The sequence below is a fragment of the Anser brachyrhynchus genome (genome assembly GCF_964034855.1).
Source record: "Anser brachyrhynchus genome assembly, chromosome: 4".
Taxonomy (NCBI): Eukaryota; Metazoa; Chordata; class Aves; order Anseriformes; family Anatidae; genus Anser; species Anser brachyrhynchus.
In genome coordinates this window covers 56536759-56553697 of record NC_137698.1, presented here as the reverse complement: position 1 = coordinate 56553697, position 16939 = coordinate 56536759, and the positions used below count along the sequence as shown (strand labels likewise).

The following is a 16939-nucleotide window of genomic DNA, read 5'->3' as shown; positions in this document are numbered from 1 at the left end:
ATGCAATATTTTTAAATTATCTGTAATTATATATTTATATATTTGTTTTCTTTTAATTTCTGTTTTGGTAATAACAGTGTAGCCTACCATAATATTTTCTCATATGGTCACCAAAAATAGTCTCCAAATATATACATATCTGTATATCTGTAAATCATATTCTGTACTGTTTAGTGTATAAGAGCACAGTTACACATTTTGACCTATCTATTACATGAAAGGGAAGCTTTACCTAAGGTAAAGATGAGACTACAATGCAGAACACACAAAAAAGCTTTGTTATGCATGTCTTATGTCTTGATTCATGACATTTAGTTTGAGTCTACAGACCTTTCCTGAAGCTGTATTCATGATCTTATTACAGTACTTTTTCATAGGAACAGTAAGAGTGGACATTTCTGTATAATGCTGTGTGTTTTCATATAATTACAGCACTTACTAGGTTTACATGTTGCTGGCAGGGTGGAATTTTTTAATCTTTTATAACTCACTCTAGAAAATTGAATAGGAACTCAATACAAAACCAATTTTCCAAGTTCCTTGGGCACTTAAAAGATACACATAGACTTGGATAACTTAAGAAAGAAACTGATTTTTAATTCCTTGCCTAGATGCAGCTCCCCAATGCTCATATGGGAGGTTTGTTTCACCAAGGAAACAACATCAGGGGAATGTGCATACAGAATCCTAAGATGAGATAACATATGTTCTGACTCATACAGATTGCAGAATTGTCTTTATTTTTCTATTCTATCTTGCACATTTCTCTCTATCTACTCTATAGATGACTGGAATACTTCCCCTCAAAATAGTTATTTTATTTGGCAAGGGCCACCACAGAAAGTAGCTCCCAAAGGCATGATCAAGGCTTTATGGATAGGAAATCTCCTCTGAGCTCATTAGTCCATTACACAAATGAGAAAGATAATGAGCTATAGTCTCACAGCTTTCCTGAAAGAAAGTAGAACATGCTCTCACTTTTTTTGCTAGCCAATGTCATCAAGTAGCTTCACATGGCCTCTACATTAGAAGTATAATTCAGCACATTAATTTTATCTCAACATTTAAAATTAGCTTACAACCAGAATGTCTTATATACCCCGAATTCATATTATAATATATTGCCTTTTTTATACTGTACTGCTCTTTTCTGTAACATGAATTAATGTGCCATGAGTCAACAGTCTCGTGCAATATTCAAGGGAACAAAATGTTGTTTATATCCATTCTGTCTTTCTCTCCAACCCATTTATTACATATACTACCCTGAAGATGTTTTTAATTAGTTGATAAGAATGGCAACTAATAAACTTCATGAACATTTTATTACAGTGTATGTGAGCATTAATTGTTGCCAATTCATCAACCCTAAAGCACATTAGTCCTGGAAAAAGATTTATTTTATCTGTTCTATGTTTATGAGTACAATCTCATTTTCAAAATATTGGTAAACAAAAAATATTTTTTCAATATAGATTTTAGCACCGTTATTCTTCTATCTACACCTGGTCTTAAATGCTATCCTAAGAAATATTTTGTTCATTAATAATTGAGTTAAAATGATATCCATGTGATTTATCTTGTTCTTGGCCTTTTCAATTGCTGTACTGGTAATTCCTTGGACTCTCATCTATATTCCACCTGAGATTCTGTTAGTTATCCCAACATTTCCTCCTTAGCTGATTCATTTTACAGTGCCATAGATGTGTTTGTACCCAGTTTGTGATGCCCCTTCTAAGTATGTTCTATCAGCTCTGTGTGCATTATATACGTATAGGGGCAGATTAATAGATTCTTCATAACCATGTGACCACTGAAGAAAAGCCTGTGACCTGGAAAGTGCATGCTATGCAGCAGGGTGGCAAACTGTATATACAACCCTCACACTCCAGTTCATTTAATGCAATCTGCACCAGCCTGAAAAGCAAGACTCAAAGACATTTACAGAATGAATTAGAAGTAAATGCACAGCATGACTTAAACACTAGCCAGAACTGGTTAATAAATATGTTAATTCAAGGGGACTATATTGTAAGGGACAATGCTGAAGGAAGTTTTTTCTTTTAGCTTGAATCTTTCAGTAAACAATGTTGTTTTGTGTACAGTGAAAACCTTTTATAAAGTGTAAACCACTTCACGTTGTGTAATGCCCCAAGCTGCAGATATTGGTATTATATCCCTTAAGATGCCCCAGTGGGGGACCAGTTCTATGCACTTTGCAACATGAACAATAAAGTGCGCCAGCAATAGTTATGCAAAGAGAAAGGAGGGACTGTTAACAGTTTTCATATACACATGGATGTTACAAGGGAATTTTCCAGAAAAGACATCAGTCCTCATTCTTTAGAGTTACTAATCCTTCTATAATATGTCTTCTTATGCAGCATTTACAGTGTGCTGAGGTCCATAATGAGTTCTACCAACTTTCCTTAGATAGTAATGAAAAATTGCCCAGTTACATGAGTTGCAGATATTATACAATTCATAATAATATTACTAAGTACAACAAAAAAAAAGTTAAAAATAGTCTGTTAGAATAAGCAGCCTGAACTGATTTCCTGGATGCATCAGCCCTTTATCTAGTTACTTCCTTGGTGAACCCAATAAGTGCTGTACAGAACTTCTTTGTGGTTTGTTTTAGATATCCCAGAAATAAACATTTCGGAGCCTATTGGCTGTCACAGGCCACTGACAGGAAATCTGCTGTCAGAAGGGAACACAATACTTTTCAACAGTAGATTAGAAAGCATGTGAACTAACATGTAAAACAGCATTTCATCCCTTTCTAAAAAACTACCTGAAGATCACTAGCACTGGGAGTGCAATAAGATTGAAATAGCAAGGCCATAGAGACAATCAACACTCTAAAGCTGACTAAAGAAAACTTTTTTGTCTGAACAAAGGTGTTTTTTAATTTGTTTGTTTGTTTTTGTTTAAAGATAAGTGGTTGTCTGCTTTAAGAACTAAGATGATATTCTAAAATTTGGAAAAATTAAGGGGAAAATGTTACACTCATCCAAAATAGTCTACTTCTGATTATATTTTAATATACATTTGTTTTCCCTAAAAGGTCCAAATAAGTTGTCACTTGTACAGTTACTCGTGTTTTTTGGACACTGGGGCTTTACAGAAAAGAACATGGAAACCAACTCACAACATGATTTTCTTTCTCTCCAGAGGATGTTGAATAACAGCCTCTAAAAAAACAGACCGACTTTTTTTCTTTCTGCATGAATGTTTAGTGCACTTATACAAAACTCAGCTGTAAAGTATCATTTTATTTTTCCTTGTAGTGTTTTCAAACCCTCCACACTGTGCACAGGCAGAACTCCAGAACAGATGCTTAGTCATCCCAGCCTAGATTATGCTGTGTTTCTCCCAGATGGTTTCTCAACTCAGTTTTTATAATGACAAAAACTTTTTTGACTTCTAACCAGATCTTTACAGCACTTCTTCAAGCAGCAGGAAAAGTTAACAACACAAATATTTGCTGTCCTGCTATATGAAGAACACTGCAGAGTTTCTCCATAAGGCAATAATCCTTCCACAGCAAGGTAACTGCCTTCAAGAAGTTTATCCGCCAAAGAGGTGTATTATGTCTGACAAAGAAATATTGTTTTCTTGAATAAGCATGGACTTTCCAAAATTAGTTTTAGTCATTCCCTGAAACAGCTTCATTAGAAATATAACTTACCCCTTACTGATAGTTTTATTATGTTAACTGCTTATACATCTGCTGTTAATGCAATATTTACCTTTGAAATGCCTTCTAATGTAAAGTTGTTTTTACATGTTTGTAGTCTTTTGGTCTCCCTTGGGTGGATATACTTGCAAACCAGTTCTGTGCCTCAGTCTTCCTCCTTGTCTTTCAAAGAAAGTCATGTGTTTTTCAATTACATCAGTGCAAGAGGCCGGGAACAGAAAGGTGTGATGACTCCTTGATCCTATTTACTTCAGCAGTGCAAGCAGAAACTCTGTATGAGCTATTTTCCCTCTTGCACTGTGACACAATTAACCCACACATTAACACGGGTCCTTGCTTCTCTAATCTCATTCATGCACAACTTTAAGGACAGGCCACAGTCTTTCCATTTACACGTTATACAAAGTTCTGGAGAAGACTTAGGCATAATTTGTCACATATGAAAATATTGTGTGATACTTTGACCACTGAGACTGCTCATAGGATTCTCTAGCCATCACTGCATATTACCAGTTCTAGCACTGGTTTACATTCCAGTTAGCAATTCCCCTGATCAGCTAATACTAATGCTCAAAAGTATTTTTCCAAGATACTTTCTTCTGAGTAATTCTAAGTAATATGCAAAAAGTCTAGTAACTAATGTTACAAACTCATAATAAGTATCTTTGCTCACAGCTGTTTGGATTAAAAGGTATTTCAAAGTCATCAGCATCAGTGCACAGTAAATGCTCTTTTAATATTGAATTAAAAAATAGATTAGAGCAATGAACAGCTTTCTTAAGACAGCCATGATCCTTCTAATTTGTGCACAGACCGTTTAATGACTGTCACGTATCTTCCTTTGTGTTAACAGCATATAAGTTCAATTATGCCAACATATTAATATGTATTTCGCTAAATCTTATAAATAGTTTTCATAATGGAATTCCATCACAGATCACACAGGAGTGAACAGGAATGTCTCAAAATGCAGTACCTCATCTGAATAACTGTAGATAAGTTACATATTAACAAGCTTATTGAAGACTGGAATAGCGATTTTGCATACTAAATAGCAATGCCTTGTGTACATTGCTATCCCATTATTGTTAGTTATGTCATGAACTATATAAGTGTACTGTAATGTAGGTGAAGTCTCTGTAGCTTAAAAGGCTTACTACTGAGAAAATAAAACAAATAGAATTTCTAGTTTGACTAATTCTTTTGCATAAAGGTGCATATTGAGTGCGGAAGGAAGCTCACAAAGTGACTTAACCTCAGTTACAGTAAAAAGTACAAGGAAGATATGAATTCCTCCATGCAAAGTGACTAGCAATCACTTACAAATCTGTTCAGTTAATAAGCAGTTGCACTTCTGTTTCTTTTCAGGGAGAAGTGGTATCGTTTATTGGACCAGCTGGTACAGCTGGAAAAAAAAAAAAAAAAAAAAGGAATGAACTTTTATCAGAGGTCTGAAATAGATGCAAAGAGTTCCAAGCAAAGTACATTGGAATAATCACTTTCAAATGCATTTAGTTAAGTAACCAGACAATTTTAGAAAATAGGGTAGTTATTGGAGGAGATTGTTAACAAGAGAAGAGGTGATAAAATCCTTGGCCTTGTGAGGAAGAAGCAGAAACAGGCAGCTAGTCACTCTGAGACCAAAACATTGTATGGCTTTTTTTCCCCCAAAAATCTATTTCCCCATCATTCTATTAAAGATAATATCTCCCTCTGGAAACTTACCTCACTTATATCCCTTGACTATTACAGCTTCACAGCACTACACTTCTGATTGATGGTTAGTCCACAGAAGAAGCATCTGTCATTTGCTCCTTGGCAGACATTAAAAACAAGTAAAGCTATAGAAATATCTTTCTGAATCTGCATACTGCATAAAATCTAATATAAATCAAGGCTCAGAACCCAATATATTCCCAAGCATTAAAATCTTCTACCAGAATAATCCTATACTTTCAGTTTCAGGGAAAATAGAGCATGCCCAGATGTAAAACAGGGAGTTAGTATTATTTCAGAACAGAAGATGTTAACTAATGGATTTGGCATACATTGTATAAATAAATAAGATTAGGCCCTAAAGAAAAGATTCAGTGAAGGACTTCATTATCTAAATCAGTACTGAAATGGAGAATAGGTGCATAAATCCAAAACTAAAATCCCAAATCCCTTTGCTTATGTTGCTTAACCCTGGAAGTCCCCCTTTTCAAATCACTTTTTTATTCGTGGTTCTTTCTACATAGAAAGCAGGAGTTTGGGTTTCAAAATCTCTGATGTTTGGGATGTTTGGGACTCCAGCAGAATGCCCTTCTGCAGGAATGGGAACTGAACCTGGATTTTCCATTCCTAGGTGGATGTTCCAGTCATTGGGGTGTTGTATAAAATAGTATACCACTATTGTAGGCTTTGTATCTCTAACTTTAGCACGTTTCCTAACTATAAATCTTTGTCAGACAATGTTATCATAGAATCATATGAATCATAGAATGGCTTGGGTTGGAAAGGACCTTAAGGATTCTGACTTCCCTACCATGGGCAGAGATACCACCCAGGCTGCCCAGGGCCTTGTCCAACCTCCACCAACACGTCCAGGGATGGGACATCCACAGCTTCTCTGGATAACCTGTTCCAGTGCCTCACCACCCTCTGAGTGAAGAATTTCCTCCTAACATCTTATCTAAATCTCCCTTCTTTTAGTTTAAAACCTTTCCCTCATTCCCTTATCTCTGACTAAAACCTTGGAAGAAGACAGCATTTTAGACACATTCCTGTACTTGATGTTTCTTTATCCTTTGATCTAAATCACTGCTAGTTAATGCTACAAAAACTTGCCCACTTACTCTGCCTTTATAAATTGCCTTTCACTGGTACAATTTTCTGTTCATTTGAAGACCTACAGATTAGCAGTCTGTAAAAAGTGAGATGCTTTATTCTCTTAGTACAGACCTTCTCTAATATAGGTTACATTTTTTTAAGGCTTTATAGGTATTCATTGCTGTCCTGATGCTTTGCTCATTCAAGTCAGCCAGTTCCTATTGATTTTAAGGTACAGTCCAAGAATAATATGCCAATTCACTATCTACTTCTCCAGTATTGGTGTGGATTTTGAATATGATGTTAACAGCAGGGAAAAAAATCATTAAAGCAAGAGGTTTAGGTTACATTCTTATTTCTATCAGGAAAAAATGGCTTAATTAGGCTTCAATACATCAGGTCGAAGGTCACACCAAAAATCTATGAGTTTAGGGACTTAAATATAAGTCATGGCCACTTTTATTCATGGTTGATGGACAGTGTGCAAACATTCAAGAACTCAAAGACAGAACTATTTGAAGAAAAGAAGGATTTAAGTAAACAACACGATGAAATAAATAGAAATAGACCAACTATGAAAACAAATTTCAGGACCAGATGGAATATTACTTTATTTTGCTAGGTGCAATATTACAAGCCACAGAATTCCCTCCAGTTTACCTCTGTATTGTGCCAATAGCACATTACTCAAAAGGTATTCAGCTTTGACTTCCTGAGAAACTGCTGATCTCTTCATGCTTGGTTCTACAGGCAATTCATGTTTCCCTAAAGCAAGCAAGCAAACAGGAACAACAGCAACAACAAAAGCATAGTGAATGTTTAGCTTTTTCTTTCGTCTTAATGCATTTACATTCCTCATTGCGAATATCACCCTCTCTGTTTAAACTTTCAAAAGCTTCAGATTCTCGATCTAGTAGCAGCTGAGCTCTACAGAAACCAGATGAATATTGGAATTCCTTTCAGCTGGTGTTGATTCTGTAGATCATTCCAGACTAGTGATATCTGATACAGTCAATCAGTCAAGCTGCTTGAGCAATCTGCTCCACTCCATCAGTGCCATATTTTGTCTATTCCACTGTCATCATAAAAGACATTTGCCTTCTTCTCAGTGCAGCCCAAAATTATAATGACTATCACGATTCATTTTAAAAATCCTTACCATATTTTGCACAGTTTGGGTACATATGTCAGTCCTGAATATTTAATAATGTGATGTGTAATTCATGTAATTTAAGGCCTTATGATAAGCTATTAAAGAATTTTACTTCTGCTGTTTTTTGTGCATATTGGTACAACAAACTTCAAACTATACACAAGCAAGTATAGAGATTTGTAAATAGAAAAGATTCGGTAAACACAGAAAAAATGTCTGTTTGCTGAATTCCCTATGCTCTTATACAGTTTTGTACTGTGGTCAAATTCAGAATGAGAGATGTAGTTAAGGCATTGTCTTTGTCTATCCAAGATACACTGCGGAAAGGTTTATCATCTTTCTTACTTCCTATAACTATAATGGTACTCAGCTTTTCATTATAAAGTTGGTAAAGAAGTAGTTAGGAAATGAAGATTAGAAATATGATGAGTAACCTAGTTCAGTAAGAGGATTTTATACCCTGAAAAACAAGAGTGGTTTAATCCGACTTTTCATCTCAAAACATTGTGTCCCCCGAATACTTTCACTTATGTGTCATAAAAAATGACAAATAACACAGACAATCTGATAACTTGGAAGAGCAGCTGACAGTGCATAGTTTTGTTTATAGCTTTGTGTTTATAAACTGATTTCCTCTAGTTTATTTTAGCAACAAAATCTGTGAGAATGCAGAAACCTTGTCTTGTGATTTCAAAAAATGATTTCTATCTACACAACCATCATGGAAAAGCTGTGTAGTGTGAATTGCTATTTATTTATTTGTTTTGGTCACTGGCATGTTTAAAATAGATTAAAATAATAAAATAATAAAATAATAATAATAATAATAATAATAATAATAATAATGATACAGGGATTTGTCCTTTCCAATTATTCCATATAAATTTTACTCATTTAAGTGGGATCCTACTTAGTTCATATGCTAAAAATTAAAATATTAGAATATAACGCAAAACATTCAATTACTCAGTCTTGTTTTTCAAGAATTATTAGACATGCCTTTATTAACAAAAAAATAATTTTTAAACTAATCTTTTTAATGTTCTACTGAATAGACTGCATGCTTTTCTAAAGCAGAGTCTTATAGCTGTTGATAGCAGAAAATTTACTTGTCAATTCCATTTATCAGAAATATGACATCAATCCCATATGATACTTCCAGCATTATTAGCTGCAGCTTTGCTGATTAGGTATTGCTATCTACTATTTCCATAAATTACACATCATTAACTGTGACAGACAGGTACAAGGAGCCACTCTGTTAAAGCACAGGTCTCACATAGGTCTTGAGCAATAAACCAGTAAAGAACTTACTTTGTAAGAAGCTGTATGGCCTTCGATCCCTCTGACATCAAGAGTCTAAATAAATGATAATTCATAATTGCCACATCCAAATTGTCAGAAGAGGTGCTAAGGTGAGGGTAATTTAAAGATGCACCTCACTACTAAAAAAAAAAAAAAAAAAAAAAGAGAGAGACTTTTTTTTTTTGACTAAAAACCTCCTCATTTTACCCATTCAGGAAATCTTATTAATGACCTTGGATCCAATAAGACAATAAGATGAGTGTAACTGAACCAAGTTCTATATTTTACATCAAATAAACCATTTGTATTTTTTTTAATGAAATAGCAAATGATGGATCATAACATATATTTATAGAATTATCCTAGCTGCTCAGCATAGTTCATCATCTATGACATTTTATAGATTTATAGTCCAAATTATCCAATTACAGTTTTTCACATTCTGAGTAAGAGTAACTAAAACTGATATGTACAAACCATTTCATATCTACCACTTTCCATGTTGTTATGTTGAGCCTTCCAATGGGTTACTATGGTGAATTATGTGTACCCAAGTTCTCCACCAATAGGTGTATAATGTTGATGGAGAATTCTTTCACCTTTCCCCCGGGTCTGTGTTTATTTACATACATATTTTATTTTCATACAGTTTTTTAACTCTCTCTGTTTGCCAACTGTTCATTCAGTGTTCTGGAATTGCATGCTACATTTCAGTTTTACTAAGTATATTTATGTATTACATATGGATATTTCTCTTAGATCTCTTTGCTACCCTAAGACCAGTTCTACCCAATTCCCACAGTTGCATTCCTTCACTGACCAATAATTGACCATTTGAGATTTTTATATATACCTTTGGAGTCTGCCTGTGCTTTCAAGGTCTTTGCTAGCATGCCTGTCTTGCACTCAACTACATTTTTATCCTAGGGTCATAGCTGGTTCGCTCTACACAGGGCATTAACTGATGGCTACTGTCTATTAGGAACATATAGTTATTATAACTATAGGCATTACACCACACAAATGCACAAAACTGAGTTAGAACTAAAGCAAGTAAAATAGTCACCTTGTCATTAGAAAGCTACTGCTCATAAGGTAGTTCCAGAAGACCACATTCCAGAAGATCAAGGCAAGTCCTGAGGCCTTCAGTGCTAAGTTAATGTCCAGCCTTTGTCCTGTTAATAGCAAAGGCAAGAGCATACTTCCTGAGACCCAGGGCTGCACTTTCTCAATGGTAGAGATGTGAAATATTAATTCAAGTAAGTGGTCTTGCTTTTTTTTTTTTTTTTTTCTTGTAGGAAACCAAGAGATTCAAATATCTTCAGTTACAGTAAGGATTGAAAAGAACTGTTTCAAAGGGAACTAATCCTTTGTTTGAGGGGCTTGACTATCAGGCAAGCAATGATACTTTACACGTACAGTAAATCCAAGTGTCTTGGACGAGCCATAAATGCATGTCATACATTCAGCAACTGTTGCACTTTGGTTGGAAATTTCTCTGAAGGAAATGCAGTGTTATCCTACAGCTTTTTTTTTTTTTTTTTCTGAAATAAGTTATGTTGGTTTGTATTTTCTGTAAAACTCAGTTCTGCTATTGATAGTGTGCTTTGTTCACCCTTACCAAATAAACTTGCTAGAGAATTCATAACAAAAACACTTAACACTTTAATGCAATTTGCAATACATACAAGGCAAATTGAGCTGAAACAAATCTTTTGATTCTCAAAGACTCATGAATTTAAAACTAAGTTTTAAGTTGCTTAGAAGATCTTAGAAGACTAAGTAAAAATTATGAGAATTGCCTTCTTGGATATTGCTGCCTAAATGAACACTAAGTGACACTTTGAGGATTCATATTTCTGTTTTGATTTCATTAAATGTTAGTTTTATATCTACTTTTTACTCATTGTTGTAAAGACGCAACAAACACTTCTGCTCCCCTCAGACCATTTCAACAACGTAATTTACTGCTTTTGTGTCTTAATCAAAAATGAAATATAATTTCTTTCTATTTCTAACTAATTTTGCGTGAATATGTCTACAATGGCAAAATTAAGATATGAAAGTCATGTTCCTTCTTAGGGGTCCAAGTTCTTATGATTTATTGTTAGAATTTGCCTTTGAACTCTCGAACCTGAAAGCACACTTCTGTATCATAACATTAAAGTTATGAGCTTTATAAATTATTTGCAGAGGTAAAAAAGCCAGTATGAACATAGCTCTCATTTATAGATTTTTCATAACCTGTCTTTTTGGTATATTGCTGCTTCCAATTTGGAATGGGATGCATAGTCTTCTACTTTAATTTCTGAAGTTCTCCATATATTTAAACCCATAAATATTTACTTGTATTTCTTATGTTTCATTTTCCAAAATGAAAATATAAAAAGTATATATAAAAAAAGAAAACCTACAATCTTTGTTATTTGTGAGAATTTAATAGAACAGTAGTAATTTATTGTCCTTAAAATAAATCATACAAATAAATGGCAGTTGAATGGAAATTTACCTTACAGGTATATACATATTTAATAATGTGTTCCATTTTTACATACAACTAAGGAATAGAGTAGAAGTTTGGGAAATTTTATGTTGGAGGAACTAAAACTGTTTTGACTATCAAAATCCATTCAATGTCTTTATACCTGTGAGAAAAATGTAGTTAATAAACAAATATGTTTCCCCACGGACTTCAATCTTAAATTAAGTAGTTTATGTTTTCTAACCTGTCAACGTGCCTCTAATATACACAGAGCTGTCCTAAAAAAGTATTTTATGGCGTTTCTAAGTTACATGCTCTTTCTGACCCTTGGCTGAAGCATGAACAAAATCATATAGCATTCTGCCCCATCAGCCAATTTTCTGCATTACAGGTATTGTTTTATTGAGTTATGGATTTTGAGGACTAAAGTACACTGAAAGTTGCTTCTTGTCAGGAGAACAACATTTAAGGTCTCTAAGGCTCTATGGACATTACCTCATAGTAAGAAAAGCAATTTACTTAAATTACTTTTCACACTACTTTTGTTCATATTGTAAAATTAAAAGCAAGTAAAGGGAACGCTTTGCAGGAAGTAGTATTAAATTGGTTCATTTGGAATCTAGAGCAACTGGTTAACCAGTGTTAAACAATACCAACTGTAACAGAAAGGAGATCTGTCCAATTACTGTTCTGCATGTTCTTCAAAGATCTCATCTACAATTTAATGTGATAATGCATCATTACAATATCATGGCAAATTAGATACAGTCTAATGTTTACCATTTCCACACAGACATTACTTCAGGAAAAAATTCCCCCAAAGGTAACACAATTAATTTAAATATAATGCTCAATTCTTAAAGAACAGTCAAAGAATTCTGTGGAATTATATGAAGGATTTTATTAGTGACTAAACATCCTACAAAGAGGTCTGTCTGAATCAGTGATAATTCCAAGATCATCAGAATAATGGGCTGATATTTTTCATGTAAAAAACTTTTATTTTGTTCTCTTCAAAACAAAACATCCAGTTTTACTTTAAAGACAACTTTGTATTTGAAGATTTAAGCTGATTATATTTTAACAATCAAATGTAAATAACTAAACATGAAACAAAATTTTTAAACAGTATCTGAAGAAGCACCTCAATGACTTTTTTTTTTTTACTCTTAATCGACTTCTCATATAGACTCCAAATGAGAAAAGATTTACATATCTTGAAAATTTTGCTAGTTAGAAATAGTGTTTCTGCCCCAACTGCCTATTCATCACTCTATGCAATTATTCTATGCCAAGATGACTTTCACAAGCAGGAATAAGCTCTGAGTATTTCACATCCACTATAAGATTACCTTTCTTCTAGAAAAGTTTGATAGCACAGTAAATTAGCAAGACTTGGTTTCACAGGGTATTATTTTAAAACAGCAAGATAATGAGAGATTACATTTATTACAAAATTCTGTGTGTATACTCCCTGCAAGATTTAGGATGAAAACAGGTCTTCTCCTTCTAAAGTCAGTCACAAGATGCTCTACAGCTGGATATGGGAAAAACAGCTATGCGGTTAAAATATTTTTTCTTACAGCTTACCATGTCTAAATACATTGTTATTGAAAGTATTCTGACTAGAAATCTTCTGTTATGCAAAATATTTCCCATTGCGCTAAGAGCTTGGTACATAAGAAAAAGAAAAAAAAATCTCAGAAAGTTAAGATCATGAGGCAGCTGGATTTCTCTGAAGATACCACAGAAGCATTTCATTTGTTAATTGTGAAGGATTTAATGGTTTCCCATGACATGGTCAAATGATGGGACATCATTATCCAGAAAAGGTCACAGACAATTTTTCTGAATTGTAAAACATGAAAATACTGTGATGACGGGGGATGTAATTTTCCTGCTATAATTTTTGAATGCCAGATGCTAAGAGCTATTTGTTTTGCAATCCACAATAGCTGCTTTCAATGCAGTACCACAAAACTGATCTTAACTATACAAACTAACATGAACACTGAAAATGTAGGTGTTTACTTGACTCTAAAGTGTGATAAACTATCAATTAAATGTTAATTATCTTGTACAGCTACATGTGACTCAAAAAATGATATAGTGTACTAAATACCTGCTGAACTATTCTGTCTAGATCTGACCTTAGCTTGTAATGAAATTCTGATTAACATACAGCATAACAAGTATACCTGTGCAACAGAATATTCATCCATATTCTATTTAAATAACCTTTGAATTCCTTAATAGATCATCTCAATGTTTAATCATTCTAACTAATAGATCTGTAAACTTACAGAGCTGAAACAAGCACTGTTAAGAATTTGAACAGCAATGATTAATGACATGGCCAGGAAATGCATGTCAGAAGAGTTATATTAATTAAACAATTACAGCCATTTCTGTAACAAGTCTAAACCTATGGATGAGTCAGTGATATAACTTACTTTTCAATTATCTTGACTATTTATACCTGCCATTGAAGACCCTTTTTGTCCCTTTAGACAGCTTGAAAAGGTACAAGCTAACTTTTATATGCTTACACATTTTAGACCTTTGAGCACTCTAGGTGTAATTGCATTATGTTATCATCAGTGGTGAGGAATCATCTCATACAAGGTGCAAAGAAACAGATTCTGTAACACTGATGATGAAACTCACTGAAATTAGGAAGAGTTTTCCACCAACAATAATGAGCTTGCTTATTTTCTAGGTCCTTGATTCTCTAAAACTATGCACTTCCATTTGCTTTTGTTTTATATTTGTCCAAAAGTTGTACAAATAAGGATTGTAGTGTTTCCTGTTTAATTAGATTATTTAGGATCTAAGAAAATGTAGATTATTGCTGCTCTGATGTATCTGATATGTTATTATATTTCTTGTAGGAACAGAAGTCCGTTCAGTTTTATCAAATTTCTTCCCCTGACACAACTCCATGCCATTTCCCCAGGTCCTGTTGCTGTCACCAGAGAGAGGGGATCAGTGCCTGACTCCCCACTCCGCTTGTGAGGAAGCTGCAGGCCACCATGAGGTCTCCCCTCAGTCTCCTCTTCTTTAGGCTGAACAAACCACATGAATTCAGCCACTCCTCATACATCTTGCCAGACCTGTACATCTCCAGACCCTTCACCATTTTTGTCTCCCTCCTTTGAGTACTCCCTGATAGTTTTATGTCCTTCATATATTGTAGCATCCCAAATCGCACGCAGTACTTGAGGTGAGGCCATACCAGAGCAGAATAGAGTGGGACAATCACTTCCCTCAGTTGGCTAGCAATGCTGTGCTTGATGCACTCCAAGGTACAGTTGGCCCTCCTGGTTGCCAGGGCACACTGTTGACTCATGTCCAACTTGCCATTGACCAACCCCCCAGATCCCTTTCTGTGCAGCTGCTCTCCAGCCTATTGTCCTCCAGTCTGTGCATATATCCAGGTGCAGAATCGACTACTTGCTCCTCTTAAACTTCATGTGGTTGGTTATTGTCTAGACCTCTAATTTGTTAAGATCTCTCTGAAAACTTTGCAAATACTTTTGTATGTGACTGGAGTAATTTAAAACATTCAGAGCAATCCAGGAAGTTTTCAGATAGATTTCTGGTTTCCATCTATAATTTACCAGCTGTCAGCTGATTGTGGATAATGTGTGCATCTACTGTTTTCTTTTAATGTGAACCAGAATAGGTTCATTTAAAGTTGTCATGACTTAAGGGAAGATATTTCATCCAGTATAAGAATTGAAACAGAACTCTCATTTATTAAGACAATTCACTTTATCAGATAGTGTTGAAATTTCCCACTAAACAAGACGACATAAATAAATCAAATACAATGAAAAATCACCATTTGAACCGATCTTTCTTCAACTTAATACAGTACAGCACGTGTATTCTTAATACATGTTAATGGAAATAAACATTCTCAAACTATATTTCTCATCTGTTTTTTTTCTCTTTTTTCTTTTTCTTTTTCTTTTTTTTTCTTTCCTTTTCCTTTTTTTTTCTTTTCTTTTTCCCAGTTAATGAAATTTTTCTACAGCTATCGTCTAGACAAAAGTTAGACCATGCAGATACCAAATGCAAGTGTTCTCTGCTGTCAAGACATAGTATATTTCATGTAGTCTAAATAATTCTGGCTAAAAAGTATAATGCAGCATAAGTATAATGCATTTCTTATAACCCAAATCTATAAATAAAGATTTTTTTTAGAAAGTAGAAATTCCAGTTTGTACTTGGCTGTACTAATTACCTTCATTCCAGATGACTGAAATGTGTTTTTCTTGCAGGTGTTTCATTCAGTAGAAGAGACTTGGATGAACTGCCTTAAATATAACCGTTTATTCTGGGTTTAGGAAAAGAGCTAACAAGTGAGCTTCAAAGTAATCCTTGCCATTCCTTGGAGAACAAGTGAGTTTCCTCTTTCATGAAACTTATCTGGTTTCCATATATTTTCTTTGTGAAGATACTGTATTTTCAAAGAGTTGCTTGTGTATTCATCAATACAACTACCACTCAAATGAGGGCAGGATTTATTTAAACCCTGAACAATGCTTTGCCAAATTAAATGTATGAATTTTGAGAATATTCTCTTTAAAATACACTTTCAGGCAGAAATGTTTATTACTTTAGCTGATGGCAAAGAAACTTAGAATTGCAAATGAGGCAAAAACTAACTAAAGGCTGTTTTTTGAAGACAAAATGCAAAAAGAAATTATTTTTATTCAAGGAAAATAGAGATAATCTGAAAAGAAGTTATGCTTTACATAAATATTAGGTGCATATAAAATGTATATTTTTTCTATCGTACTCAGTGTCATTGCTGACATTTATTTTTCCAGTTTGGAACATCAGTATTGCTGATTCCTTTGAAACTGATGAAGCCTGCTGTTTTTCCCATTTTTATGTACCAATCTATACAGTAATCACTGTGTTTCAGAGAGGGAATAAGCTAATATGAAATTAGAGAACTCTCTTAGGAACTTATTTTGGTACAGTGAGAGGATCCTTCATGCTGCTTCATTGGGCACATGTAAAGGTTAAAAAAAAAAAAGTTAAATAAAAATACATTGTTTCCCATAATTTCTCAATATATGCCTTTTTCTATGCATTCTGCATTCATGAACTCTAAGGGCAGGTGTTTAAGTTGGGAAAGCATTTTTGAAGGAGTTTTCTTCCACGTATTAGAAATATGCCAGTGCTATTGTCAATTTCATATAGATTGTTAAATATATGAATGGTAAGAATGACCACCCACAAGCAAATATGTTTTCTGAAGGAACCTTACTAATAAAAGATGTGAAGTTGTCATTAACCATCTTGCAGAAGAAGGGTGATTTTGATTCTCATCATTACTAGCCAGGAGAATGTTCCATTTCAAAGTCTGTTTGTGTATTTTGCTTTGCACCAATGTTGTCTAACCACATAAATATTTTGCTGGTTGGACACCCTAGCTCTAGCAGTCAGATTGCTGATTTCACACTGCTGG

General features: G+C 34.2%; 1 long non-coding RNA gene across 1 annotated transcript in view; it reads left to right on the top strand.

Moving 5' to 3' along the window:
- Nucleotides 1-16939, top strand: part of LOC308193835 — a 53212-nt gene that overhangs the window by 13490 nt on the left and 22783 nt on the right. The window contains exon 2 of the long non-coding RNA XR_013949987.1: nt 15741-15861. This is a non-coding gene — a long non-coding RNA (uncharacterized lncRNA). The remainder of the gene's footprint in view (nt 1-15740; nt 15862-16939) is intronic.